General features: G+C 38.0%; 1 protein-coding gene across 1 annotated transcript in view; it reads left to right on the top strand.

The window, feature by feature from the left end:
* Window positions 1–27,655, top strand: part of LOC117987489 (15-hydroxyprostaglandin dehydrogenase [NAD(+)]-like) — a 385,473-nt gene that overhangs the window by 212,162 nt on the left and 145,656 nt on the right. The window lies entirely within an intron of this gene.

Below are 27,655 nucleotides of genomic sequence, written 5' to 3'. Positions count from 1 at the left end.
TTGTTATCGAAATCGAATAGTAATCGAAATAACAGATTTGTTAACAGGGAACGATTCAAGGGGCGATAGCGGTGAAGTCTACAGAAGACTAGCTTGTGCCCGCGACTTCATATCAAATCAAATCAAATGGGTTCAAATAAAATCAAATGGTTTATTCAAAATAGGTAATAAATTACACTTCTTGATAGTCGGTCGGTGCATTTGTAATGTGATAATTATAGTGGTGATAATTTTAACGCGAACTTAAAACTAAAGCTACGAGGGTTCCAAACGCGCCCAGGTCTGATAAGAGCCCATAACAAACTCAGCCGGGAATTCTTTTTACTATCATCACTTTACAAAATCACTTAAACTTATTAGAACTATCACAAAGCCGTTAAGCAACTCATTCCCAAGCTTTCTTATCTAAAAATATAAAACGAAAAGGTGATTGACTGACTGACATGACAGACTGACTGACTGACTGACTGACTGATCTATCCACGCACAGTTCTAACTACTGGACGGATCGGGCTGAAATTTGGCATGCAGATAGCTATTATGACGTAGGCATCCGCTAAGAAAGGATTTGTGAAAATTCAACCCCTAAGGGGGTGAAAAAGGGGTTTGAAATTTGTGTGGTCCACGCGGACGAAGTCGCGAGCATAAGCTAGTCATTTATATAATCCTTTTCATTGTAATAGGATTTTTCAATACGTTTACGTTTTATGAAAACTTCGACCTTGTTGAGAGACATCTCCAATATTATCTCCAAGCTTATTATAAAAACGTATGGAATTACCAACAAATGAATTGCTTACTTTACTGAGCCTAGAGGCGGGCATTACAAGTTTGTTTTTATTTCTAGTATTTAAAGAGAGAAATTTAAGGAAATAGATATCCTTACTGTAGCCTCTCAATATATTTATAATAACATAATTTTTGTAAGACAAAATATTCTTAGTTACAAGAAAATTGGGGATCTACACAATAGGCTAACTAGAAACAAAGACAAGCTTGCAGCTCCTACCTTCCGCCTCAGGAAAGTCCAAAAGTCATTTGTGGGTATACCCATAGTATTACCTTTTATAATAAAATTCCGCAAACTATTTTGGACTTACCTTTGCACAAGTTTAAAAAATCTATTAAAAATATGCTCCTGAAAAAAGCATATTACACAATTAAAGATTATCTAAATGATAAAAGAGCGTGGATTTGACCTGCAGCTCGTTCCAGCAACGCACAAGACTGCAAATACTATTTTATACATGGCATAATCTTGTACCTATATCAAATATTTGAAAAGAGCAACCGCCGAGTTTCTTGCTGGTTCTTCTCGGCAGGAAAGGCATTCCGAACCAGTGGTAGATGCATCCGACTATTCGTAAGTACTTGTAAAAGTTTATACGAATAAAAAAGATTTTTATTTTATTTTTTATTTTAAATTATGACAGTCACTTTCTAACCGACTTCAAAAAAGGAGGAGGTTCTCAATTAGTCGGATTCTTTTTTTTTATTTTTATTTTTTATTTTTTTATGGAAATACAATGAGTTTTTAAAAATATATTGATTATGTCCACGTGGACTACGACCAGCGTGGCGGACTATAGTCTTTTCTCATTCTGAGAGGAGACCCGTGCTCATTAGTGAGCCGGTGTAGGGTTGATCATGATTCAATTCCAAGTCTAAACAGTTACATGTTCTGTTTGTTTCAACCCTAATTTTCAACTGCCTTCTGAGTAGTTAAACAGTAAAAATAAAACTTAATGGTTAGAGCTTAAGTTTTATATCGCGTTGTTCGCTCAATATACCTCGTATGCAGTGTGTCAGTGATTCCTCCACTACATTTGATCCTATACCATCTCTATGGCACCACAGAATTCATAAAGTATAATAGAAATGGTATCTTCGAATCGTCGATACCACAAAGCCTTAATAAAGGAATGTACTAGTAAAGCCCTTTCGTATGATACCCACTTTATATAGTTATCTTTCTTTGAAAATTGAAAATACTAACTGTTTTCGGATTTATTCCTTAACTTGTGCTATAAGACCTACCTACCTGCCAAATTTCATGATTCTAGGTCAACGGGAAGTACCCTATAAGGTTTTCTTGACAGACACGACGGACACACGGACAGACAACAAAGTGATCGTATACGGGTTCCGTTTTTCCTTTTGAGGTACGGAGCCCTAACAAAACAGAATCATAAGTCTGTAGCACCGAAGGTTACGAAAATTCAACTATAACGCTCTACAATACGCCTGTTTTTGTAATACCGCGCACATTATGTTTCGTTAGTCATCTGTGTAGCGGTAACGTTCCTTTACTACTTCTATATGTATTCCAAATTCTGTGTAGCACATACAGAGAAATACCCATCACGATGAGTCGAGCGCTCCTAAATTCTTTCCCCAACGTTGATATACCTTCCTAAATACCAAAGATACATACTTTCTTCTTCTTCTTTATAAGCATTTGTTTATCTATCAATTTTAGTCATCATCATCATTAATCAATAGACATCCACTGCTGGACTCTTGTAGGGACTTCCATACGCCACGTCTTGCGCCGCCTGAATCCAGCAGCTCCCTGCGACTCGCCTCAGGTCGACCGTCCATATTCTTATGGTGGGTCTTCCAACGCTACGCTTTCCGGTGCGAGGTCGCCATTCTAGCACCTTGAGACCCCAACATGTACCGATTTTTCGAACTATGTGCCTTAACTATCACCATTTATTGGAGTTTCTAAATTTTTAATTTGTATTCACTACGGGCACACGCTTTATCATAATCACACCTGATGAGAAATGATCATGTGGCCTAAGATTGGACGTCTTTGTCTACTTTACCTCTTATCTTAAAAATACCCGGATTGTAATTGGTAGAAAATCAAGAGTATAAGAGTGACGCACGACTAGATTCACTATGGACTTGTGAAAATTTGAAAATAGTACAATCCATTTATTTATTCTTTAATTTATTTTTTAAGCCTATAGTGGCACCAATTCTGTTGTCTTTGTCTAAACTAATCATCTTTTTCTTTTTAATATTGCTAAAAAAGGACAGAACATAAAATTTACATTTAAAAACTTTAAATTTTAGTGCACGCTACAAAAAACAATACGCTCGCGACTGGCAGCTAAAGCCAAACTGTTTGACAGCTCTAAATTAAATTAAAAACTGTCAAACTGTGTCTGTCTTTTTCAGAATATTACATTAGTAAGAAGAGGATGCGAATACCTACTCTAAGATTTAGATGCGCTCAGAATCATTGCCATATCATTGGTCTGGAAGCTAAAAAGTGCAGTTTGTTTAGTTTAAAACATTTTTATTGGTTAGATTTATGTGCAACGGTTCAGACTGTGCTGTTACTATAAAATGTACCTGGACTTTTATGAGCGTATTTTGTACGGATTGCGACTGACTGAGTCTGACTTGATGGGAAGTTATGATGCAAATAAATATAATTGATCTAACTCAGAGGAAGTCATACAATGGTGTTTAAGAATGGTTAAGAGATCCGCCTCTTATTCGGGAGGTCGGAGGTTCGATCCCGAGTGCCACAGCCTTAACTTTTCGTAGAGAGCTATAACTATAAACTGTACCTATTGATTAAGAATATATTATCAAAAATATTTTGGAAGCCGTTGAAATATAAAAGCGATTTTGCACGTGAGCGTAAAGTATCCAATGAAAATCAATATTATATATCATCATCATCATCATTAACCGATAGACGTCCACTGCTGGACATAGGTCTCTTGTAAGGACTTCCACACGCCACGGTCTTGCGCCACCTGAACCTGCGACTCGTCTGATGTCGTCAGTCCACCTAGTGTGGGGTCTTCCACATGCGAGATCGCCATTCCAGCACCTTGGGACCCCAACGTCTATCGGTTGTACGAACCTGCCCATTGCCACTTCAGCTTCGCAACCCGTTGAGCTATGTCGGTTACTCTAGTTCTCCTACGGATCTCCTCATTTCCTCATTGATCACGTAGAGCAACTCCGCACATAGCTCTCTCCATCGCCCGCTGAGTGACTCTGAGCTTTCTTATGAGGTTAGCGACCATGTCTCGGGTGTCGTATAATATAAATAAATAAATAAAATAAAAAAGCCTTTATTCTAATACGTTACAAATAATAAAAAATTTAAACAATCTTACATTTCGTTTCCCTTATTCCATTAGCAATCAAATAATAATAATAATAATCATTCATATTTTAAGTATAGTTTTATTCTTTTTTTTCCTTCATAATGTTGTCATTAAATCATAAAATATAAATTAATATTAGTTAATTACGCAAATTACGAGTCAGATACAATGATTATTATTATTTAAATTAATTATGTGGGTTATTTTATTACAATAATACATTAATATTAACAAATTACTACAATTCTAAATCATGTCAATAATAATAGAGGTCAATTATATGTATATTTGAAAGTAACAATTTTTTTTTTTCGTATAATATATTATGGACTTAGGCTGAAATCTATAGAGCACACTTTGACTTTGCTCAGACTTAAGTTTGAGTTAAAACGAGACAGATTTATGTGAGAGATATAGCTCTGTCTCGTTTTAACTCTGTCTTAAGTCTAAGCAAAGTCAGAGTGCGCTCTATAGATCTCATCGTTAATGTTGTGGCACTAAATCAATACATCCTAAATGACGGGTAACTACGAAGATTAGTGAAAGCAATCCGTCTGTACATTATTAACCTGGCCCGTCTCTACAACGCTCGCTTCACGCAGTGTATCAAGCGCGTGAGTAATTGAGCCATTTGTCAACCATCTCCCCAGAATTGGGGTAATTAAGCGCACTATTTTATCCGAGATGTCGGTATACAAGATTTTATTAACTTCAATCTATTAAAAGTATGCTCTTAAAAAAAGCATTTTTTTTTTTTAAAGAATATTAGCCATTTTTTAATAGACTAATATTCCCCTTTCCTCTCCAATTAAGCGTCAAGCTTGTGCTAGGAGTAGGTACGACAATAGTGCAACGAGCGGGGTTTGAACCGTCGACCTTTCGGTTTTCAGTCCACTCCTATACCGGTTGAGCTATTGAGGCTCTAAATATTATACAGTGGAAGACTATGTAAATGATAAGAAAGCTTGGATTTGACTCGCTCCAGCAATGCACGGGGCTGCAATTGCTTGTACAGTATGGTATAATAATATTGTAAATGGATAACTTGAAAAGAGCAACCGCCGAGTTTCTTGCTGGTTCTTCTCGGTAGGAACGGCATTCTGAACCAGTGGTAAATTAAACTAGTTAACGATTCATAAGAACTTGTAATAAGTCTACTTGAATAAAATAAATTCTATTCTATTCTATTCTATTCAACTTCAAGACAATTTAGAGCCTCAATTATAGCTCAACGGGTAAAGGAGTGGACTGAAAACCGAAAGGTCGACGGTTCAAACCCCGCCCGTTGCACTATTGTCGTACCTACTCCTAGCACAAGCTTGACGCTTAGTTGGAGAGGAACGGGGAATATTAGTCATTTATGACTAATATTCTTTTAAAAATAAAAAAATTAAGAACAAGCTGATGTCCGCGACTTCGTCCGCGTGGAATTAGGTTTTTATTTTTAAACATCCCTTGGGAACTCTTTGTTTTAACGGGATAAAAAGTAGCCTATGTCACTCTCCAGGTCTTTATCTACACCCATGCAAAAATCATATCAATCCGTTGCACCGTTGCGACGTGATTGAAGGACAAACCAACAAACAAACATACTTTCGCATTTATAATAAGGGTACTGATTAAGAGCCCGCTTCATCGCAGCGACAACTCGTTGGCGGGTGGAGCCTAAAATAGTGATGTTTCCACAGATGACAGAAAAAACGTTATCTGCGCGTGCCACCCTTTACCTCCCCACTCCTAGAGAGGTCGGGTGAATGAATTTTGCGGTAGTACGGACCCTCGGTGCGCGAGCCTGACTCGCACTTGGCCGGTTTTTTTCTTGACATGAGCTGTCCAGCGCTATATAAGAGTACTAGAAGAATCCCGCGTGGATTTAGGTTTGTAAAAATCCCGTGGAAACTCTTTGATTTTTCGGGATAAAAAGTAGCCTATGTCCTTCCCTGGGATGCAAGCTATCTCTGTACAAAGTTTCATTAAAATCGGTTGAACGGATGGGTCGTGAAAAGCTAGCAGACAGACAGACAGACACACTTTCGCATTAATAATATTACTATGGATGGATATGGATTAAAAACCAAAATATACTGTGTTCCGTTTTTTGAAAAAAAAAAAGGTTTGTGATGCCTCAAAAATCACACGTCATCGTAATTTTTCATAAACATGTCTCAAAAAAACCGATCGCAGCGACGCACGGTCCATTTGTCCGCGCCCATCAATCAAGTTCACGTGGAAACTTGGGCGGATTCCATTTTAGTTTTTAACTAGCTTACGCTCGCGACTTCGTCCGCGTGGACTACACAAATTTCAAACCACTATTTCATCCCCTTAGAGGTTGAATTTTCAAAAATCCTTTCTTAGCCGATGCCTACGTCATAGTAGAATATAATAAAATAAAATAATGTTTATTCAATAATGACTGATCTATCAACGCACAGCTCAAACTACTGGACGGATCGGGCTGAAATTTGGCATGCAGATAGCTATTATGACGTAGGCATCCGCTAAGCAAGGATTTTTGAAAATTCAACCTTTAAGGGGGTGAAATAGAGGTTTGAAAAGTGTGTAGTCCACGCGGATGAAGTCGCGAGCATAAGCCAGTCGTAAATAAAATACCAGGCAAACATAAAACAGTCGAAGACTTATAAACACAAAGCTCGCACCGATTTCAAAGCAATGGCACCGCTAATGTAGAAACGAAACACGTTCAACTACTAAGTCAGGACTACGCTCTCAAAGCAATTTAAAAAAAACACACGTAGCTACTAAGCCAACATGCTACCCTGGTGGAGTCATTAGATAAATCGTTTTTTCCTACTGAAAAGTTTGTTGTCTACGTTTTGAGGGTTTGAGCTGGGTTTTGATGTTTTATTACTATGCCTCCATCTGTCCATCCTTCTGTCTGTCTGTAAGCGGGCTTGTATCTCATGAATCGTAACAGGTAGAGAGAGTTGAAATTTTCACAGAGTGTGTACTTCTATTGTCACTATAACAACATTTTTTTTACAGTTTTCGGATTTTTTTCCTTTTCTTGTGCCTACCTACCTTCCTGCCCCTGATTCTAGGTCAACGGGAAGTACCTTATAGGTTTCTTGACAGACATATAAAAAGACAACCAAAGTGATCCTATAAGGGTTCCGTTTACCTTTTGAGGTACGGTACCCTAAAAATTATACGTACTTAGGTACATAGTCTAGTAAAATATCAAATTCCAAATTAAATGAAACAAAACAAAGCGAAATGATATAAAGCGTAGAATTATGTAAGTCATCATTTAATTAAGAGTGAGTTTAATTTCACAATTTCCAGCTTTAGGCAGTGGTCCGACCGCCGACGATGAACGAGAAACGAGTAGAACTAGAAACTTAAACGAATTGGCGATCAGCGGGAAGCGAGTGTGTAGTTTCGATAGTTTTGTCGTCGGGCTATAAGCGAGTGTGCAAGTGCGACGAGCGATTACTCGCGCCATCAGTCAGTCCTGTGCAAACCTGCGCGCGCGTTACACGTGTTCAAGCGAGCGAGCATCGTTGAACGAATATAGCTGCGCGAGTTTATTTTTGAAAGCTCGTCGCTCAGCGACAAAACTAGTAAAGCGAGTCGTCGCCGGCAATGTGAACAGTCAGAGAGCAACTTTTGATATATGCATCTCTTTCGTTTACACGGAATGTACATTTTATTGTGCGTTTCTTGAGAGAGAAAATCGCCGTTTTCTCGCCGGCGGTCGGACCACTGCCTTAATCTACCGACAGTCATTAAAGCAATACCTATCGTGAACAATATCGCTATTCATAGTTGGCGTGACGCCGACACAACAAGACTGACAAGTTAATTATGGTATAATTAACGCTTGGATGGATTAATTTCATTAATTGGCTTGACATCTGCGAATTATCCCTTTAACCGCAGGATTACGAATTAAGGAGATATGAAACATTATCACGAGCATTATCAACGTCCACTGCTGGACATAGGTCTCTTGTAGGGACTTCCACACGCCACGGTCTTGCGCCGCCTGAATCCAGCGGCTCCCTGCGACCCTGGACACCTCCTGGTCGTGGCCGGGATAACCCTGGACGCACAGCGATGGCCGAGTTGACGATGGACTGATGATTCTCGTATTTTGAGCAGCTGTAGTTATGAAGCTGGTATTATTGGTCTTGCGCCGAAATGATTTTCTTAAATAATTTGCTTGCCGTTTTTCCTTGATTTCACTTGAAGTATTTTACTAAATTGGTCCGATTGGCTTGGTCGCCATGAAGTATGTTGAGACCGTAGGTAATAATAAAATGCGGCAACCGTGAAAGATGTTTACTCAGAGCCGGCTTATGATCTACAAAACTTATGGGCTAACAATACCAATAAAGAAATCTTACATACTATTGTCTTAATCGTATTGCTTAACTACCTAACCTACATAAATTTGCATCACCTCTCTTTCAATCCGATGTGCAGGCAACCTAATTCGATATATTGAGGAGTTGCATTTTTATGTTACTTAAACTGACAATTCGTACATATTACAGTCTGATGTCGTCCGTCCACCTAGTGTGGGTTCTTCCACACTGCGTCTTCCGGTGCGAGGTCGCCATTCCAGCACCTTGGGACCCCAACGTCTATCGGTTTTACGAACTATGTGCCCTGCCCATTGCCACTTCAGCTTCGCAGCCCATTGAGCTATGTCGGTTACTCTAGTTCTTCTACGGATCTCCTCATTTCTGATTTGATCACGTAGAGAAACTCCAAGCATAGCTCTCTCCATCGCCCGCTGAGTGACTCTGACTTACCTCCATTTATTTATAAAAACCTAATAATTTATGATACAGGCTTACAGCAATAAAAGATTTGGAGCGAGTAATTTGCGGGAATCTGCTTTACACTCGACAAATAGTATTTCTTTTTTGCGAAATCCTTAAAATATTGCTCCCCATTGCCGCGTTTCTTGGCGCTAGATTATGTGATGCTGTCCAAGAGATTAATACAAAAATTAGAACGGCTATCACGAATATTTTACATCCAGAATATGTAGGCTCATTGAAGCACGTTTGAATCGTGAGGAAGTATCAGGCATGTAGAGTTCTTTAAAATGTTCTCAAAGGTGTGTGAAGTCTGTACCCGTAGTATAAGATTTTACGTCTCACCAAACGTTGCTAGAATTCGAGAGTCGAAACACAATAACATTAAAGTAAAATGGATCTAAAGAGCCTTGAATTGAAGTCAAATATTCAATGCCACTGATTTTAATTTCGCAATGTTTCCGCTTGGAGCGCTGGCTGTAGAAGTGTAGACAAACTTGAGCTTTAAAACAAAGCATTTAAGATCCAGTTTACTGTAACGCGGAAGTATTTCGACTTTCGACAAGTACGTTGTCAGCAATATACGAGTAGATCCAAATGCGCACGCTACACTACTTCCATAATATTTACAGATTCTTCGGTTACCATCAACTGAGTCGCCGGGCGACTTGTTCACAGTGCGTAGGCACCAACTCCACGGACGAGAGAATCGCAATGAGTCCAACCTACAATCGTCGGCGATAGTATCGCCCTGTGGAGATTGGCCCTAAGTTGTATCGAATTTGGTGGCACGGCGAGACTGTTGCCGCAATTCTTTTATCCATGGAGATGGCGTCTACGCGAGATCTTTGACTTTGCTCAGACTTAAAATTGAGTTAGAACGAGACAGATTTATGTGAGAGATATAGCTCTGTCTTAAGTCTGAGCTAAGTCAGAGTGCGCTCTGTCGATCTCGCTCTCAGGGTGAGATTTATAGAGCGCACTTTGATTTTGCTCAGACTTAACATTGAGTTAAAACAAGACAAATTTATGTGAGAGATATTCACCTGTCTCGTTTTAACTCTGTCTTAAGTCTAAGCAAAGTCAGAGTATGCTCTATAGATCTCAACATTAGTATCTTCCGCTTTGTCCTATCTGTGAATAGTATGACGTCCAAATATCCGTGGTCGCGGCAAAAAGGAGGGTTTTTCGGTCAGATTTTAATAAACGGCGGTTTGGGATGGAACTCATTTTGCTTTGTCGACGACAGCTCTCTGGCTTCCGGTCGAAATTAAAAATAATAAAACTGTTTTAGTTTGCTTCTTATAAATAGTCGTGGATTTTACTTGAAGTTTGATTTGAACTTAATGGAAGTTCAAGTGGTTTTCTTCTTTTTAGGTGAATTATTTTAGTTACATCATAAAAAAATTTCATCACGTAGTTTACTAAAACACGTCATAGATGGCGCTCTCCGTAATTAACTTGCACATAAAAGTGTTATATGAATATCTTGTACGATAGTACGGAACCCTTCGCGCGCAAGTCCGACGGGAATAGCGCGGGTGTGCGAAGCGTCCCCCCGCCTCATACCCCGATTGCCATCTCGACCTGTCGCGAACTATGCCAACGGTTGTGACGGTATTATGATTTTGACTGCAAAATTTACTGTCATTCCCTAATAAAGCTCCGCGTCGGTAGGTGTTAACTATATCGTGTCGTAATCGTTTAGTGTAAACCGTTTAGGCTTACGAGTATAATAATTGATGTTCGCATTATGTTCAATCGCGCGAGAACCCCATATCCTTGGGGGTTCGTCAGCGAACAGATTGTTCTCGGAGGGAGGTTTATACAATACGTCACTCACGTTTAAATGTACTTATTTAAATACTAGCTTATGCTCGCGACTTCGTCCGCGTGGACTACAAAATTTCAAATCTCTATTTCACCCCCTTAGGAGTTGAATTTTCAAAAACCCTTTCTTAGCGGATGCCTACGTCATAATAGCTATCTGCATGCCAAATTTCAGCCCGATCCGTCCAGTAGTTTGAGCTGTGCGTTGATAGATCAGTCAGTCAGTCAGTCAGTCATTCAGTCAGTCAGTCACCTTTTTCTTTTATTTATATATATATATATAGATAGACTAGCTGATGGCCGCTACGCGTGGATTTAGGTTTTTAAAAATCCCGTGGGAACTCTCTGATTTCCCGGGATAAAAAGTAGCCTATGTCACTCTCCAGGTCTTTAACTATCACCATGATCAACCCATCACCGGCTCACTACAGAGCGCGGGTCTCCTCTCAGAGTGAGAAGGCTTTTGGCCATAGTCTACCACGCTGGCCATGTGCGGATTGGTAGACTTCACACACCTTTGAGGACATTATGGAGAACTCTCAGGCATACAGGTTTCCTCACGATGTTTTCACCGTTAAAGCAAGTGATATTTAATTAATTAAAACGCACATAACTCCGAAAAGTTAGAGGTGCGTGCCCGGGATCGAACCCCCGACCTCCGATTAGAAGGCGGACGTCCTAACCACTAGGCTATCACAGCTTATCAACTATACCCATGCAAAAATCACGTTGATCCGTTGCTCTGTTGCGACGTGATTGAAGGACAAACCTACAGACCAACAAACTAACAAACAAACACACTTTCGCATTTATAATAAGCGTACTGATTTATAACTCTCCATACGTCGTTTTCCAGAAGAGTCATATTTTTCCGCCATGTTGAATTTTTCATGTCAATGATGACGTCATTGGCTTATACAACATGTGAAATACTACAAAGTAGTCAGAAACACCGCATTTATAAACATAATAATTATTATATTATCTAATGTGCGATTTTGGAATTCAAAAGTGAAAAATGAACGAACAAAACATACTAATAAACTCATAAGGAAACTTTCTGTAGTCGGAAAAAAGTTCATTAAAGTTCCTCTATAACTTAATTATACACACACAATGAACTTAACTGTTTTATACACAATAATTATTATTAGTGTGTGTAGTGTATACAGGGTGTAACCAGAACGCTAGCAAAAACTTAGCTTTAATGTTATACCTAAACACAATCCAATACCAATAACCATTTGCCTCATTTTGTAGTTTTAGTGATTTAGTATTCTTCAAACCCGCAATGTACAGCGTGTCAAAATCGGGTCAATGCCCCACCTACAACGCAGCATTGACTCCGAGTGGCCTACCTTCGTTGACCTCTATAGCGTCAGTCAGATGTTTTATTTGCAACATATCGTGAACTTTTACAAAATATAGGATTTTTTAAAAAAATCCGCTTTTTCTTGTGGTATCATATTATCAGTAGTCATCATTATGATAAGTCTTCGTTTTCGCTAGCGTTCTGGTAACACCCTGTATACAAGGCCAGTGTGGAGAAGTGTGATTAATTCAAACAGACGTTTTAATTAACTCTAAACCGTGCAAAGGAAGTAATTTCACAAACATTCAACGTTTTTGAGGTTTTCACTCATAATACGCGTTTTAATAAAGTGAACCTTTGACTTAAGAAATTGTAGATGGCGCCATTGAGACAGTAGTAATATCATTATGAAGACAGATCATAGAAACCGATTTGGACAAAATAAGCCGATATACATATCAACCATTCTATATCTATCTTTGACGACCTCCCTGGCGCAGTGGTAAGCACTGTGGTCTTATTAGTGGGAGGTCCCGGGTTCGATTCCTGGCAGGGGTTTGGAATTTTATAATTTCTAAATTTCTGGTCTGGTCTGGTGGGAGACTTAGGTCGTGGCTAGTTACCACCAAAGCCGTGCTGCCAAGCGATTAAGCGTTCCGGTACGATGCCGTGTAAAAACCAAAGGGCATAGGTTTTAATAAAAACTGTCATACCCCTTCTAGGTTAGCCCGCTCCATCTTAGACTGAATCATCACTTATCACCAGGTGAGATTGCAGTCAAGGGCTAACTTGTATCTGAATAAAATAAAATAAAATGATATCTGTGATAGCAATTAGCAACGCTAATGGCCCAATTTTTATTTTTACCCGGCCCGGGAATCGTACCCAGGGCCTCGTCACCCGTATTTTGGAAGCTAACCCAACTTAAAAAAAATAGTGAATGAGACAATCATCATCATCATCAATCGATAGACGTCCACTGTTGGATATAGGTCTCTTGTAGGGACTTCCACACGCCACGGTCTTGCGCCGCCTGAATCCAGCGGCTCCCTGCGACTCGTCTGATGTCGTCCGTCCACCTAGTGGGGGTCTTCCATTCCAGCACCTTGGGACCCCAACGTCTATCGGAGTTACGAACTATGTGCCCTGCCCATTGCCACTTCAGCTTCGCAGCCCATTGAGCTATGTCGGTTACTCTAGTTCTTCTACGAGACCATAATAATATGGAACTTTTTCAGATAAAACAATAAATCATATCCGTGCACGGTAAAGCCTGTCTATCAATCCATCGGCCTCATATTTTACGGCCATCTACTGTGACGTTGTAAATTTTGAACTACTAATTAGCGTTTCGCTTTTAATTAAAATCTATTGTGTTCAAAGTATGTTGGTGCCACCTAGCATCAAGGTGCAGAACTACGCGTGGGTCGATGTTCAGAGTTCATTCGAGCCACAATAGATGGCGTTTGCTTCGTTGTCAATTGTCGTAAAAATAAAACAAAATAATTAAATAAAACCATAATATCATTTGTTTATTGTTAAGTCATTAACAAAACGGTTCTTATAATATATCCTTAGGTTCCGCAAATATTCAAAAATGAATTGGCTTCATGATCAAACTAACTGAGAGCGGCCACACTCGGGTTGCGTCTGGCAACACCGATTGCTGAGATTTAGAATTTTCCTGGAGTCAACATGTGAAGACGAATTTTTTTCGTTCCAGGAAAATCTCACTTCTTTTCGCCCATGGCTTCGCCTGGAAAAATACAATAGTCATAAATTTTAGTCATCCTAACGTATTTTCAATGTTTCATCAGTTATGTTCCAGTTATTTTAACTTCCCAAATAAATGAGGATAATGGGTTGTGGGTGGACTTCTGAAAACCATTGGTGGCCAGGAGTTCAATAGGGTTTACGTTTACGTTTACGTTTTACGTTTAGCTTCAGTTTTCCGTTTTAGTTTTCCGTTTGCGTTTTCGGTTTTCGTATTTATTTCTTTTGCACATTCACGTTGACAACTTAATTGCTATGGATAAGACTTGGTGAAAATCTTTGTAAGGAAACATTTCGGTTGTGAAGAATCAAGTTAAATTGAGTTTTGGATCTTGGCCGATGCCGTCCAGCTACCTTGCAGTCTTCGCACCTACAAGTAAGCAAATGTTTGTATCCTGCAACAGTTTAGTGAACCTTCTTAGTGTATGTGTACAGTAAGAACCCTGTCTTTACTACTGAGCTTTTATTTTGAAACAATTTTATGAATTTTACTGTGTCATTGTCTATTCCATGCCAATGGCATCTTAAATTTAAAACATAGATCTTATGTACTATCTACCTAAGTCATTCTAATGTATCTAAATTAAGTCTTGGCATTAAGCTAGAATAACTAAGCATTATTAGCCATCATTCTGTATTAAGCGACCCCGGTAAAAGTTACATTAAAAACAATTTTGCCTAACATCTAGCAAATTTCATTTATAACACCTCATATGCATTACAAGGGAGTCGACGGCTAGCTTCTATTCTTTACTAGGTAGATAGATCAAGTAAAGTAAATTAAAATTATTATTTTTTTCCTCTAATCTTTGTAAGGTGGTAGATTATTCCGTATCCGGGTATATTTCTATTCCGCCCGATTTGCCACCCTTACAAATGGCGCCCGAACGTTTTTTTATATAGTTATTTCAGTATATTTTGAGAAATTTTGTGAATTTTATGAAATGTACTCCGCTGATTGTACAATTTTCTAAGTAGTGACACATTGCAAAGAGCACTAAGCTGTTTTTATGGTTAACTAACTAAATAATAACTAATAGTTAGAAATTTTGTTTGATAGTTTAAGTAATTTTCTGAGTATAGTCCAACAGTGGTTTTTTCTTATTTAATTAACACATTATAAATGGTGTTTATGCCGTTCAATTATGTTATTTGACTTACCTTGGAGGTGTATAAGTGAATGTTTGCCTTCAGTTTAGTAATAAACATTGCTTAACTGAGTTGTTGTTGGGTATTGCTTTCAATAGTAAGTACATCTTATGTTTGAAATTTCCGGTAACTTAGTATAATTAAAGTTTTGAAACGCTATGTGCCGTTAACTAGTTACACACATACATTTATAAATACTAAGAGTTACAACTTGTGAAACTAAATATATAAACTATATTCAGAGATTACATTAAGTTCAAGTATGAAGTTATGAACAATTTTTTTTTCAGTGACTTGATACTTCATTATTTTGTTGAAATTTTGTTTAGAGCTGTGTTAAGGTTATGATAAAAGCTACTTCACACACAAAACATGTTAAGTTTAATTGAATGCTGGTAGTTTAAAGTGACATTTAGAAACAGATTTTGTTGTATTTTAGGTTATGTGTTAAAAGTGTAAAGTAACAGCCATCAAACCATTGCACAATCTCTTTGTTTTTTTGAAAGATAATATGCTAGTCAGAGTTCATTGCAACTTTGTTGCCTGTTTACTTTTGTAATTGTAAAGGTTGTAACACACTGTGTACTCATAAAGGTGATACTGCACCTTACAATCATTTATTCAATTTTGGGAAGTTTTATTTTGTTATATTTTGTTTACTATAGTAATAATATGTGCTTGTATTATTAACAATATTTTGGAATAGGAACATAATTGATAAAATAGGTTAGGATAGACTTAAGAATATTGTTTTTGTTGTGTATTTTGCTTGTGTATTTTTAATAGTTTAAATAACTTCTTTTGTGTTTGTGTTTAACCAATTTGTATAAGGCTAAACATAGACAGTTACACAAGCTCGATATTTTGTTAAATGTGTTTTGACTTAACACAATGGAACAGACTTTTGCCCAGTTTCATTCACTTTTGAAGGACGAATTGTGTTATGAGGTATCCATTCGTTCCGAAACTCCAGCACCTACAGTGCTAGGTTTAAAGAGACAGTTAAAACAATTAATTCAGGAAATTCCTTCTGAATCAATTTTAGAGACGGATTTCACTTCTGAAAGTGAGTTAGGGGTTATTACTAAAAAACTTCAAGACTTAGAAGATTTATTAAAAAAGTGTTCTGACACTAAAGATAGACATGCCCTCTGTAGGTCTAAAGCTTTAGCTTCACATTTGTACTTTAGAATTTTGAGAATACAGTGTTCCGAACTCAGCTTAATAAGTAGGAAGAGTGAATTACATACAAAGTTGCAGAGTTTGATTTCCAGATTAGATGCTGACAATGAGTCGTCTCACGACGAATCACTGGATTCCGAGAGTACCGCCGTGGACTGCACTGGTGATAAAAATGTGGCCAAGTGGAAGTTAAATTTCAACGGACAGGGTGATCCGCGCAGTTTCATCGAACGCGTTGAGGAATATAAAAGATCTTATGGCGTTTCAGATGGAAAATTATTTGTTTCTGCATTTCATCTTTTTACAGGCCGAGCATTGTTATGGTACAGAGGCAACAAATGTCAAGTTTCGTCTTGGTCAGAATTGAAAACTTTATTTTTAGAGGAATTTGATGCAGTAGATTATGACTACAGGTTGCTAGGTGAAATTCGAGCAAGAACACAAGGCTCTGAAGAACCTGTGTCTATCTATTTCGCTATAATGTTTTGCATGTTTTCAAGGTTGTCAACACCACTTTCCGAAGAACAAAAGTTACAAATTTTATTACATAATATTCGCCCTTTTTACTCAGAACAATTAGCTCTTGTTGACATTAAGTCTGTCGCAATGTTGAAGGAAAAGTGTCGCAAACTAGAGGCTGCGAGGCAGCGTTCCGCCTTATTTTCTGAGCCTACTAACAGTAAGGCAACTTTAAGTTCAGAGTTTGCTTACAAACAAGTGACAAAACAGATAAACACACTTTCAGTCACACCTGCACCTAAGGTTGATACAAGTAAAGGCACTGATTTTTCGAAAACAAATAAACAACTATGTTACAAGTGCGGCAAGGGTAACCATTCCTTTAAATTTTGCAGGACAGTTCCGAAATTTATTAGATGTTTTTCGTGTGGACGTCAGAACTTTACAGTAAAGACATGTCCAAGTTGTAGTAAAAAGGCGACTAGTAAACCCGCTCCGGACAAAAATTCAAAAAACTAATTAGTAAGAACTGTGCAGAGACACAAGTAAAGAACTTGGTCATTAACAACAAAACATCCCTTTTACCTGACACAGTTCTGTATTCAGTGGATAAACGAGACTTTAGGCCATATTTAAAGGTTTTTGTTGACGGTTTTGAGATTACAGGTTTACTAGATTCCGGTGCTTGCGCGTCAATTTTGGGTAACCAGGCGCACAAGGTTTTTTTGAGATTCGGTTATAAATTGCATAGCAGTATTGATACCACATTTTCAGTGGCAAATGGAGACAAACTTGATTGCATGGGTTATATGTTTATTCCGATTACTTATAATTCCGTAACTCACATAATAAAATTTTTTGTAGTACCCTCTATAATAGCGGATGTTATTTTTGGCTGTGACTTTTGGAAAACATTTCAGTTAGCCCCTGGCATTTTTGATAATTTAGAATTAATTAAGGCACCTTCTCAATTTTACAATATTTGTGCGATTGATAATAAACAAATTCATACCATCACTTCTTTTGAAAACTTATCATCTCAACAGAAAGAATTAGCCCAGTCTGTAGTAAATAAATTTTTAGATATTTCTTCAGAGAAAATTGGATTGGGTAGAACAAAATTAATTGAACATGTTATTGACACAGGTGATGCCTTGCCAATAAAAATAAAACAATATCCACTTTCTCCCGAAAAGAAGGAAGCTTTAAGTAAAGAGTTAGATAGGATGCTGGAAATGGACGTAGTTACTCCGAGTGAAAGCCCTTGGAATAACCCAGCAATTTTAGTGAAAAAGGCAAATGGAGACTGGAGATTTTGCCTAGATTGCAGGAAATTAAATTCAGTGACAAAGGGGGATTCATACTCAATACCGTACATTCCACAAATTCTAGATAGCTTGAAAGAGGCAAGGTTTTTATCATCGATTGATTTAAGTTCAAGTTTCTGGCAAATTCCGTTAGCTAACGACTCTCAGGAAAAAACCAGTTTTACAGTTCCTGGTAGAGGGTTATTCAAATTTAAAGTCATGCCGTTTGGCCTATGCGGTGCACCAGCACGACAGCAGAGGTTAATGGACCAGTTATTTAATCAAAATTTTTGTAGTGATATTGAAAATGGAATAGTATTTTGTTATATAGATGATATTGTTATTTGTTCTGCTGATTTTGAAACCCATTTAATTTTATTAAACAGAGTTCTGGATAAACTAAAAATGGCTCAACTATCCATAAATTTTGATAAATGTAATTTTTTAGAAACTCTTTGAAATATTTAGGGTATATAGTGGATGAATTTGGTTTACGCACAGATCCTGGAAAAGTTGCCGCAGTTTTGAACTTTCCGACCCCAAAAACTGCACAGGAGGTAAAGATTTTCCTAGGCACTTGTTCTTGGTACAGGCGCTTTATTAGGAATTTTTCAACCATCGCTGCACCACTCAATAGACTAACGAGTAAAGGAAAGAACGCACCTAAATTTGAGTGGAGCGAACAGGCAGAGGTAGCATTTAATACATTGAAGAATGCGTTGGTAACCGCACCTGTTCTTGCGGTACCGAACTTTGAAAAACCATTCAAAATACATTGTGATGCTTCTGCATATGGTGTTGGCGGTATGCTGACGCAAGAAACCGATGGTTGCGATCATCCCATTGCGTATGTCAGTAGGAGCCTAAATAAAAACGAAAGGAATTACAGCGCGACGGAACGCGAGGCTCTAGCTGTGATTTTTGCAGTGGAGAAATTTCAGGCTTATTTTGGTTCCAAGCCAGTTACAATTATCACAGACCATGCATCCCTAAAGTGGTTCTTAAATTTAGAAAATCCCTCAGGACGACTCGCCAGATGGGGTTGTAGATTATCACAGTATAATTTTGTTATCGAACATAGGAAGGGTTGTGATAATGTAGTTCCGGATACCTTGTCGAGACTCATACACGTAGATGTAGTTGGTGATCGTAATGATAACTCTAGTCAACAAGTTTTGGTAGATGACTGGTATGACAAAACATTTAATGGCTGTAAAATCAATCCAGCAAATTTTCCGAATTTTTGTATTTTGAACGATAAACTATATCGTTACAGTAAATGTAAATACCAGCTTCTCAGTGAGTTCGACTGGAAAGAGGTAGTCCACAAGAACGACATCCTTAGAATTATGCAACAAAACCATGCAGATGCAACTGCAGGTCATTTTGGTGTGTTCAAAACTCATCGCAGATTATCCCTCAGATATTTTTGGCGTGGTATGTATAAGGACGTGGTTGAGTACGTTAAGAATTGTGATACTTGCTCTGCGTATAAACACACGACATCAGCCACTCCAGGTCTGCTAGGGAAGCCTAAAGTCTGCGAGAGACCTTTTCAGGTCATTTCGGCTGATTTAGTCGGACCTTTGCCTAGGTCTAAATCAGGATTTACATTTCTTTTTGTGGTGACGTGTTGTTTTTCGAAATATACAATGTTGTTTCCGTTACGGCGTGCCACAGGTGCCGCTGTTGTTAAAGCGCTAGAGAATTTTGTATTTTTGAACCATAGTGTTCCAGAGACTGTGATTGTGGACAATGGGTCCCAATTTACAGGATCTGAATTCCGTAATCTCATTAAGCGTTATAATATTCCGAAATTACACTACACACCACTGTACACTCCGCAAGTTAACCTTGTTGAGAGGTACAATAAGGTTGTTATGACTGCTGTAGCCGCTTTTGTGAAAGATAACCACAGGTCCTGGGACGAAAACCTGTACAAGGTCCAGTTCGCCATAAACAGTGCGGTTAATGAATCCACTGGATTCTCCCCGTTCTTCCTTGTCCACGCTAGAGAACCGGTCTTAAATGGTTCCTTCTATAAGGACACGGATAAGGAGTACGAGGCCGGAATTCCAAGGGAGGAATACGCAGGAAAGTTTGGATCTTTGGAGGACATATTTGGTCAGGTTAGGAGAAATTTGTTTCAGGCTCATGCAGAGTATGCAACGCATTACAACTTAAGGCGTAGGTCTGCAAGCTATTCTGTTGGGGACATAGTGTGGAAGAAGACCTATCCACAAAGCGACGCTACAAATTTTTTCGCAGCTAAGCTGGCACCTAAGTATGAAAAGTGCAGGGTTGTCAAGGTTTTGTCACCTTTGGTTTACGAACTAGTTAGAGTAGCTGACAACCACCCAATAGGCACTTGGCATATTAAGGATATTAAGAAGTAGATATTTGCCATTACTTAGTTTGGTCTAAACTGTTTGAATATTTAAGTTATCAATATTCAATTAGGAATTTGTATGAGTGTAGTGATGTTCTGAATTAACAGTAACATTACCATGGTTCAGTTGAGGATGAATGTAGTGGATGTATGTAGGGATGAATATGTGATGATTGGAATGCTTGTGGTAGACCAACCGGTTGAGAAAGTAAAAATGCAAATATCGTACTTTGGGGATAACGAAAAGGGGGGGTTTTGTGTTTTGTTTTCGTTTTCCTTCTAGATAATGGATCATTTCTGTTATTTTTCCGATTCTGTTCCGAGATCTATTTTCTAGGAGAGTTATTTCGTTTTTTTTTTCTCATATTCCGATTTTGATTCGGTTTTATTTTTCCGAATGGGATAGAGAACGGTTGCCATATCAGATGGACCCGTTCACAACCAGATTTTCCGTATTTGTTGAGTAACAAATATTACGATGGTAGTTTAAAAGAGTGAACCACCGTAGGCCTAGACGCATTCTATCAGTCAGCTGAAGAATGATGCCAAGATGTTTCCACTCAAGTGTCTTAGACACCATGAAGTTTTTTTGTATATATTCTTTTTAGAAGTTAGGGTTGTGTAGTTAAGTATAATGTATAAAACCTTACACTGTTTTCAGTATATTTATTTTGTTAGACAATTTTCCTTGTTAGTAGTAGATGTGCGTTCACGCGTAACTTCTGTGTTTTTTTTTTTGTTTGTTTGTTTCAGGCAAATTGTTAGTAGTTGTTGGATGACGCTGAGGGCAGCGTGGTTCAACCTGTTGAACCTTTTCGTAGGAGGGGAAGTATTGTGACGTTGTAAATTTTGAACTACTAATTAGCGTTTCGCTTTTAATTAAAATCTATTGTGTTCAAAGTATGTTGGTGCCACCTAGCATCAAGGTGCAGAACTACGCGTGGGTCGATGTTCAGAGTTCATTCGAGCCACAATAGATGGCGTTTGCTTCGTTGTCAATTGTCGTAAAAATAAAACAAAATAATTAAATAAAACCATAATATCATTTGTTTATTGTTAAGTCATTAACAAAACGGTTCTTATAATATATCCTTAGGTTCCGCAAATATTCAAAAATGAATTGGCTTCATGATCAAACTAACTGAGAGCGGCCACACTCGGGTTGCGTCTGGCAACACCGATTGCTGAGATTTAGAATTTTCCTGGAGTCAACATGTGAAGACGAATTTTTTTCGTTCCAGGAAAATCTCACTTCTTTTCGCCCATGGCTTCGCCTGGAAAAATACAATAGTCATAAATTTTAGTCATCCTAACGTATTTTCAATGTTTCATCAGTTATGTTCCAGTTATTTTAACTTCCCAAATAAATGAGGATAATGGGTTGTGGGTGGACTTCTGAAAACCATTGGTGGCCAGGAGTTCAATAGGGTTTACGTTTACGTTTACGTTTTACGTTTAGCTTCAGTTTTCCGTTTTAGTTTTCCGTTTGCGTTTTCGGTTTTCGTATTTATTTCTTTTGCACATTCACGTTGACAACTTAATTGCTATGGATAAGACTTGGTGAAAATCTTTGTAAGGAAACATTTCGGTTGTGAAGAATCAAGTTAAATTGAGTTTTGGATCTTGGCCGATGCCGTCCAGCTACCTTGCAGTCTTCGCACCTACAAGTAAGCAAATGTTTGTATCCTGCAACAGTTTAGTGAACCTTCTTAGTGTATGTGTACAGTAAGAACCCTGTCTTTACTACTGAGCTTTTATTTTGAAACAATTTTATGAATTTTACTGTGTCATTGTCTATTCCATGCCAATGGCATCTTAAATTTAAAACATAGATCTTATGTACTATCTACCTAAGTCATTCTAATGTATCTAAATTAAGTCTTGGCATTAAGCTAGAATAACTAAGCATTATTAGCCATCATTCTGTATTAAGCGACCCCGGTAAAAGTTACATTAAAAACAATTTTGCCTAACATCTAGCAAATTTCATTTATAACACCTCATATGCATTACAAGGGAGTCGACGGCTAGCTTCTATTCTTTACTAGGTAGATAGATCAAGTAAAGTAAATTAAAATTATTTTTTTTTTCCTCTAATCTTTGTAAGGTGGTAGATTATTCCGTATCCGGGTATATTTCTATTCCGCCCGATTTGCCACCCTTACACTACAATGCCATATTTTATGGTGCATGACAGACTCAAAATTGGTAACCATAGTGTGAATCCAGCCTTATATTGTAAAGAGAATGTATAGTCCGCGACAGATTGAGATGGCAATCGTGATATGAGGCAGGGGGACACCCCGTACACCCGCACGTCACCATCCCAGCACCTTGGGACCCCAACGTCTATCGGTTGTACGAACTGTGTGCCCTGCCCATTGCCACTTCAGCTTCGCAACCCGTTGAGCTATGTCGGTTACTTTAGTTCTCCTACGGATCTCCTCATTTCTGATACTGATTTCTGGAAGGCTGCGGCCGTGGTTAATTAAAATAATACGAAAATAACCCTCTCTTATTATAATAATTCGCACAATTTCTATTTACCTAACCTACAGTAGGTAGGTAGATGAATTAAAAAAAAAACATTGTGGGTGATAGCATATGAGCGAAAAATTATGCGAGAACTGAAAACTCAACATAATCATGTTCACACGAGACGTGAGGCAAAATACGCAAAAGTAGATAAAGAGAACATGATATTTTAATTAAAATTCTGTTCGTGGTTTTGGGCCTATTTACACATATTGTATAAAATATAAATTGGATGCTTTTTGTTTCGTGTTTTGTTACCTCTTTCACTAAATTATATTGTAAAACTAGGTGAGGCCCACGAATAGGGTCAAATCAAATCAAATCAAATTAAATAATTTATTCAAAATAGGTAATAAATTACACTTTTTGATTGTCGGTTGTTGGATTTGGTCTTAGATTGTACTAATAAAATGATGTGATTTTTTGTGTAATGGTAGTTTATGGTACTAGAATTCATTATTAAAGGGAGTAATTTTAAAAAATTGTCATTTTTATTTATTTTTAACATAACTAATTATTAACGCCACCACTGTACGGAAAGCGAATAATGGCGTCACAATGCGTAAACGACAAATCTTTTTCAATTTTTTAACATAAATTATATTTTCTAGCAGAAATTACTCTATTTTTATAGATTAGCACATATTTTATCCCGGAAAATCAAAAAGTTTCCGGAGGATTTTGAAAAACGAAAATCTTCGCGGGCATCAGCTAGTACTATAAATAGAAAAATTAAATTATATTTAAACTAACTTATGCCCGCGACTTCATCCGCGTGGACTACACAAATTTCAAACCTATTTTCAAAAATCCTTTCTTAGCGGATGCCTACATCATAATAGCTATCTGCATGCGAAATTTTAGCCTAATCGGTCCAGTAGTTTGAGCTGTGCGTTGATAGATCAGTCAGTCAGTCAGTCAGTCAGGCAGGCAGTCAGTCAGTCAATCAGTCAGTCAGTCAGTCAGTCAGTCTGTCACCTTTACCTTTGATATGTTTATTATTATTAGATTATAGAGTATATATTAGTCTATTTTATTAGTATATTGGTATTATACATATTATTTTAATACATGTATTAGTGGTTTATGTATTAGTATGTATCAGTTATTTGAATGTATGTTTATTAGTATATTACACACCACCTGCAGTCTAATTTTCCTTATACTTTCCGATCTTTAAGGTTGCCTGGTAGAGATCGCTAATTAGCGATAAGGCCGCCTTTTGTATCTTCCTTCTGTCTGTGTTTTTTATACTTTAATGTAATCCTTCTTGTGGTTGTGCAAATAAAGTGTATTTATTATTATTATTATGTTTAGATTATACCTATTGTCTGTCATGTCTACACGAATATTCTTTGTGAATATCAGATTACCCTACACCTATGAACGCGCGAGGTAAATTGCATGGTAATGGAATACGAAATGTAGCCTTTGTTCGTATCTCGCGGGGCAGGGGTAAACGGGTACGATGTAAAGGGGTACGAGGTACGGGGCAAGAGTTACCTTACCTTCTGAATTTTGTTACTCATGTAGGCATGAAGGTCCTATTATTCTCATTGTCGGAACGTGAGTTGCTTAAATTATGTAGTGACCTCAGTGGTGCAGAGACGCGCTTAGTCTGCAAGATTTTGGGTTCAATTCCCAGTTCAGTAGTTTTGAGATTGTTTTATGAAGTAAAACTATATCAAAATTAATTAGTTGGGTATCTTATAATAAAATCTAAAAATTAGAGACACGACGGGCAGACAGATGGACAGACAGACAACAAAGTGACATAAGGGTCCCTTTTTTTTCTTTTGAGGTACGGAACCCGAAAAATAAGTATTACGTCAAAACCGACAAACAGTTAAAATATCATCATTGTCAACCTATCGTTGGCTCACGACTTAGCACTAGTCTCCTCTCAGAATGAGAAGGCGTTTTGCCATAGTCTACCACGCTGGCCGAGTGTGGATTGGCAGACTTTACACACCTTTGAGAACATTATGGAGAACTCTCAACCATGCAGGTTTCTTATTGATGTTTTCCGTCACCCCTTATAGCAAGTGATATTTAATTGCATAAAACACATATCTCCTAAAGTTAGAGGTGCTCGGCCGGGATCGAACCCTCGACCTCCGTTTCCTTGCAGACGTTTTTCGGTTCTTGCGGTGCTTCTAGTCTACGATCACCTTTATAGACTGAATCACGACTTCACAGATTTAAAAGAAAAAGGATTAAAAGCAATTTGATTCCTCTTTCAAAAGATAAGCTTCAAAAGAATAAGTCGGAATGAAAATGAATTTCCCAGTCAATATAAAAAGTTGTCTAAAAGAATAATCAAAAGTTCCCGAACTGTTCGGCCGACACAAATTGATTTATCTCCCTCTTTTTCTTAATAATTTCCGTCTGGGCCGAACTTCCGAGCAATCTATGAAAGGAAATCTATCATTTATCTGTGGAATTATGTAATGTTTTGTCATTATGCGAAAAATTGGGTATTTGACTACACCAAAAATAAATTATTTCTCAGTGATTATTAAATAGAGGGTCTTCCAAAATAGGTACGTAAAATCCAAGTCCTTTGTTAGTTTTAAGTGTAATAATCATTTTAAATCATCGATTAAACTTAAAAAGTACGTCATTATGATGTGACGTCAAATTAGAGTATTTCATATAATATCGCATTATGTGCGTGTTTTGAAGTTTGATAAAAAGTTACTGATTTGACTAGTCTGTTGTCAAATACCGTATTGCTGATCCGATCTGATATTATTGATCCGAATAAATAAAAATAAAATTGCTATAAATAGGTAAATGATTGATTTGTTACCTGTTTGAGAAAAATGCCTGTAAGATCAAAACCGACGAGCGACGACCGACGAGACAATTAGATTATATCTATATAAAAGGAAAAGCTAACCGACTGACTGATCTATCAACTCACAGCTTATACTACTGGACGGATCGGGCTGAATTTGGCATGCAGGTAGCTATTATGACGTACACATCCGCTAAGAAAGGATTTTTGAAAATTCGGTGTCTCAAAATGATAGCGGCCACTGAAATTTTTGCCTCTATCATTTGTATGGGATTGCGTAACAGAGAGAGCCACCAACTAACTTCTTTCCGCGGATAGAGTATATACGTATGCATTAAAACTCTGTGTTGTAGATAAATAAATGTTAGGGAGTATAGTTATGTGCGAGAGGATATTTAGAGTGTGTTGGTGTGTTTGAACGAATATTTCCCTAAATAACGTCGGTTGTCAGGCTCTCGGTCCCCTGGGCCCCATCGCTCAGCGTCAAGTGTTATTATTTTATATCTTCCGGTACTATTACATCAGCTCTCATCACGGCAGCATTGCATAAACTAGTACCTACATAAATTAGTCTATATAAAAAAGGAAATGGTGCGAGATACGCGAAACTGTAATTCGCATTACAGTTTCGCGTTTAATGTAATATTTCTCCTTCAGGACAAGAGTCGCGTTTCGAACAAGAAATTAGTTAATGGAAGCAGTGTCTCAGTCCCCGGGGAGGGGGAGGGGGGGGGGATACATTTTTAAAGTTTACTTAACTAATGAATTGGATGGTTGAAGGACGTTTTATGTTTTAAGTATGCATAAAATGTTATGAAAATTCAAGGTGAAAGATTTTAGCGTGAGTTCTTAGAAAACACTTTATAGATTAAAATATGGAACACACGCAAAATAAAATATTCCAAGACAATAAGACATCTAGCGGCACTTATAAGCGCATGATTCTGTAAAAATCCCGTGGGATCAACACGATTTACGATTGAGTTCAGCGATGAAGTCTTTACTCGGAAGGACTCCAATATCAATTTATAACCGACGTACATCATCAGGATTGAGGAGTCGGAATCCAAATGTTTTATGGGACAATGGGTTCCGAAGGTTAGCCCCTTCAAATAGACATACAGACAAAAAATTTAAAAACGTGTGATTCAGTTATGGTACAGTTCAAATAACCATATGAACTTAATATGAAGTAGTTATTTCGAAATTACAGACAGACACTTCTATTTTATTTCTTAGTAGGTATAGACAAGCTTATGCCCGTGACGTATTTTACCCCTTTTCCATTGAATTATCAAAAATTATTTCTTAGCGGATATCTACGTTATAATAACTGCATGCCTCAGCCCCAGAGGCGTCTTTACCTATGGTGCAGGGTGTGCGGCGCACACGGGCGCCGGGTCTAAGGGGGCGCCGAGAGCCCTCTAATGCGACACCTCCAAAGATGCGTCGATGCCGGCGCTCTCAAAGACCCTGCGCTCGTGTTATGACCGACGCCGTCATCATTAAAAATTGCACCATTTGCATCTGAATTTCCGTTTGAAAATATAACTGTTAGTATTCCATTTTGACCCTGCTCCTACTAGACTAGAGGGCGCCAGGGTACTGGTTGCACACGGGCGCCACAAGGGCTAGAGATGCCTCTGCTCAGCCCGATCCGTTCAATAGTTTGAGCTGTGCGTTCATAGTTGATAGATCAGTCAGTGAGAGTACAAAATGAGCTCTCACGCGCCATTTCAACTTTATGTATCAAAAAAAAATTCAGAAATTTTCACACACGCTACGGGTCAGCTAGGTAGTAAATAAATGGGAGAGAGAAAGAGCAATTGCCAGTAAATGGGAAATGTTGGTCAGCCGCTGTTCTCATGTCAATCAGCGCTACGTGATCCATTAGAGGCAGCGCAAACAGTTCCAGGGTAGTGCCAGAGGCAAACAAAATGGACGGGAAATACCATCGCAAATGAAAATGTAGAATGACAAGAACAACCTG

The sequence above is a fragment of the Maniola hyperantus genome, chromosome 13, assembly GCF_902806685.2.
Source record: "Maniola hyperantus chromosome 13, iAphHyp1.2, whole genome shotgun sequence".
Taxonomy (NCBI): Eukaryota; Metazoa; Arthropoda; class Insecta; order Lepidoptera; family Nymphalidae; genus Maniola; species Maniola hyperantus.
Note: the sequence above shows the minus strand (reverse complement) of the source record. Positions and strands in the feature narration are given on the sequence as shown.